Source organism: Aedes albopictus, unplaced genomic scaffold, assembly GCF_035046485.1.
Source record: "Aedes albopictus strain Foshan unplaced genomic scaffold, AalbF5 HiC_scaffold_561, whole genome shotgun sequence".
Classification (NCBI taxonomy): domain Eukaryota; kingdom Metazoa; phylum Arthropoda; class Insecta; order Diptera; family Culicidae; genus Aedes; species Aedes albopictus.
The window spans coordinates 1-4,506 of NW_026917378.1; positions in this window are offsets into that span (position 1 = coordinate 1).

A 4,506-nucleotide genomic window follows, 5' to 3' on the forward strand; every position below is an offset into this window, starting at 1 on the left:
TTATAACAATAAATTATTTGGTGGAGCACCCATATTAGACCCATATGACAAAATGTGTCATAATTTATTTCTAGTGCTGTAATGGTAGAATCAGAGCTAGTTAAATAGTCAAAATTATCCGATTCCAGCGTCCCTACACGTGTACATTTTCAAGGATGAATTCCTGGAGGAATCTCTGAAGGAACCGCTTGAGCAATTCCTGAAGAAACTGCTGGAACAACTTCTGAAAAATACATGGAACAACTTTTGAAGAAATCCCTGCCGAAATTTCTGAAATTTTCTTTGAGGATTTCCAAAGGCTTTCTTAAGAAATCCTTGGAGCAATTTCTGGAAGAGAAATGTTTTGAAGGAATACCAAAACGAATGCGAGTAAATTTTGGGAATTTCCTTAATAATCTCTTGTAGGGAATTCCTAAAGCAATCCTTGGAGACAGTTCTTTAGAAAGTTTCTAAGGAAATTTTGAAAGAGTTTTGAGCTTCTGATCCTCAATGTATTCGCGAATCATATTCTAAAAAAAATATGGAATATTTTTAAGAAACTTCATGAAGGGTTTTCTAGATGAATGCTTTGAAAAAAAAATCGGAAAATCGGGAAGAATCTCTATTAAAGAAATCCGAAGAAATTCGTAGATAAATTTCTGGAACAATCCATGCAAAATTTTTTGAACCCATTTTTGGAAGCTATCCATGCAAGACTTTCTTAACCCTTATGTAGCCGGCAGGGTACCCGGGTGATATTTCTAAATGACATTCTAAAGTTTAGAGATTCCAGAAGATTTTGTGAAAAAAAAATCAGACTGAATTTCGTAAGGATTCCCTGGATGATTTTTTGAAGTAAATCTACGAGCAGTTTCCAAAGAAGTCCCTGACAGAATTTCTTTAAAAATCTCTAAAAGATTTTATCAGGAGCTCATGAAAGATTTCTTAAACGAATCCTAGGATTGATTTCAGCAAGGGTCCATGGAAGATTTATCGAAAAATCTGTAGAAGTTCGTTCAAAGTCATCCTTGGAGAAATTTGTAAAGAAATCCATGGAGGAAAATCTGGTGATATTTTTGAAGAAATCATTGGTCGGATTTATAATAAAAACCATGGGAGATTATCTGAAAGAACCGCTGGAAAAAAAATGTGAAGGAACTCCCAGGGTAGTAGTTTCTATTGGAATGCCTGGAGAAAATGCCCGAATGGTTCTCACATTTTTTTTTAAGAAACCCTGGAGAAATTCCTAGAGAAATCCCAAGAAGTTTTTTTGACAGAAATTTAGATTAAAAAGAAATCTTTGGAGCAATTTCTAAAGCAAACCCCGGAGAAAGTTTTGCAATAAATCTTTGGGGGATTGTTTGTGAGAATGCTTAAAGGAATTTCCGAAAGATTTTTCGGAAAAATAAACTGAAAAAGTCTCAAAAAAGGTAAAGGAGGAATTTCTACAAAAAAATCATACACATCAGAAAATTTTGGAAAAATCCTTTGAAATTGGAAGTTACTGTGGGAATATTTGGTGAAATCCTTGGAAGAATTTCCAAAGTTTCCCAGTTCAAATTTTTTAAGGAACTTTTGAAACATTTTCTGAAAAATAGTATCTGAATGCATCGCTGAATGTTTTATTAAAGGAATCTCTGGAGAAATTTCTGAATAAATGTCTAAAAATATTTGTGAAGGAATCTCTGAACGCATTTTTGTAAGAATCCCTATAGAGATTCCTCTATAGAGGAATTTCTACTCATATTCATGGATATTTGAGTGGAAGAATTTCAGAAGTAAATCATGCAAGATGCTTTGAAAGAATTCTTTGTGAAATTTATAGAATAGAAGGAATTTCTAAACAAATCTATGAAGAACGTATTAATGAAAGATTTTTTTTGAAAGAATCCGTGAAGGATTTTTTGGCGGAATACTTGGACAAGTTTCCGCAAATAAAAATAGAATAGAAGAATTTCTGAAAAAAAAAATGTTGGTAGATTTTCTAATGAAAGCTCCAATACATTCTCGTACGAATGCCTAGAGCAATTTATGAATAAATAACTTAAGCAATTTCTGAAACAATCCCTGTGTGAATTTCTTAAACAATCTCTGAAATGATTTGTGAAAAATCATGGAGGAATTGGTGAAGCAAATCTTGCCAAATTTAGTTAAATAATTCTTTGTGACTCTTCTGGAGGAACACATGGAAGATTTTCTGAAATATTCTGTAGCATGATTTGATGTGGAGAGTTTTATTCGGAGACCGTCGTAATAAAGATGAAAATTCTGGGTTCACTTAATTTAATTTAACACCCCAGAATTGCAACAAAAGGCGACTGAGCAGATAGCGGCACAAACCTACACTACTCGTACAGAAAGATCGTTCGGAAAATACAGCACAACCAGTAATCACGCTCTATCAGGTGCTCGTCATTGTCACGAATCTCTAAATTTCCGAAGGAACCCTTTGGGGAAGTTCAGATGGGATCCCTGGAGGAATTTAGAAACTTTTTCATTTTTTTTGGGACATTTTTGCAAATAACGTTATTGTGTATGTATGTCAATTGCTCAAAATATTGGCTTTTGAATCAACCTTACATAGTTTTGCATCCAAAAGATTTCGATCGTAACAAAAAAGCGAGATAGTGGTTTATTCGTCATTTAGCGTGAATTATTAATATATGCCAAAAACTCCGAGCCTTTTATCGAAAACTCAATTTTCATGCAATTTTTGTATGTTTTGGTACATTTTGGTATAAAATTTACATAAAAATAAAATAAAAAATTTTGCTTCGATTTTATGTAAAATTCGATTTTATAGACATTTCAAAAATTGAAATGTCCACTAAATCTAGGTATACCTGTACACTCATTCGAAGAGGGTATTCTGCTTAGAGGGTTCGAAAAGTCGGTACAAGAGCCTGAATAATACTTTTTTATCATTATCGATCTAAATCTTTGGAGAAATTGTCTAGGTGTAAGAAATTGTCTTATTACGTAAGAATTTCAGCAGCAATTTTCAAAGTTTCTTTGAATATTTTTATTTCTAAGAAGAAATATTCAAAAGTATCTGGAGAAATCCACGAGGGAACTCTTTTAAAACAAGTCCCTGGGCATTTCCTTTAACAAATCATGGAAAAACATTTCTGAAAATTTCTGCTTAAGAATTCCGGGAGTAATCATGAAATGAATTCTGAAGAATCTATCCAAGATTTTTTGGAAAAATATTTCTCAGAAGAAGTCTTAAACTACTTGAATAGTCTTTGGAGGAATACCCACGGAATTCAGGGTGAACCAGAAACTCGTTAAACAATTCTTGGAGTCAGAAAGTGAAGACACAGCCCTGGTCTACCCTTAAGCATCCTATGCTGAGCATACTTGTCATGAGATAGGCATTATCAACTAATATAGATTCCAGAAATAGTATTTGTACTCGTACATCTTTCATAGATCGAAGGAGATTTTTTGTGTGTTCTTCTTCCGGGGTCGGCTAGCACTGCCTTCATCCCTAGATACAACCGGACAATCAGTATATAATAGACGTCCCACTGACTGCCTGATAAGATTAGTGATGTTATCGGCTCGGAAAGCGTGATACAGCACCAAATATTTATTTGGGTATTCATGAGAGTTTGACTACAATGAGATTAGAATGCCCAGATATGGGAGAGGTTCAGACTGCGGTAGAAACGTGTTCGACTGTGTATTTTTCCATCTAGAGTTACTGAATCCTATCACGAAAGGGTGGATAGATTGCTAAGCTTTACTTTTCTGATTTGATAGTCTTGGAAACCATTGTAGAATAGTATTAACAATAAGATCACCCAAAATTATCTGCGTTTGAGCTATATGTACAATTTTAGCCAAAGAAGTCCAACAGAGATAAGCCAACATGCTAATAACATGAGCTGCATCAAATTTACATTAACCCTCTAATACCCAACCCTGCCTTTAGACGGGGTATAGTTGGAGCATTTTTGTAATTTTTGTTTCGTGGGAAATCACAATTTTTATATTTTTGACTGATATTTTGGACTGTTTTGTATATCTCAAAATGGTTTTTGGTGTATTTTAAAGCGTATTTACATTTTTTAAAAATCATTTAAAAATTGATGTTTTGGTCACCTTTTAGAAGTCATTGTTTATTTTGTATTGAATCGCTACAATAAACATATTTTAATTTTTTCCCAAACCATTCTATCCTTGTTTAATAGTTTAAGGGGATCGAATACACTCTAAAATTATTTTCCTTAAAATTACACAGAAAATAAAATTTTATATGAAAAAAATTTAAAATAAAAATATTTCAACAATAATCATAAAATCTCAAAATGTTTTCATCCCAAAAATTCCGTACCCCAAATAGGCTTCCAGGAAAAATATAAAAGTGTAGGGATGTTTAAAAATAAAAATTAGAAAAATCAAAAACTGAAATTCACGAACTCGAGAATTAAAAAGAATCATCTTCCAAAACATGTTTAAATCGATTTTAGATGACGAAAAATGATATTTAGATCAAAATCAAAAATTTGGGTATTAGAGGGT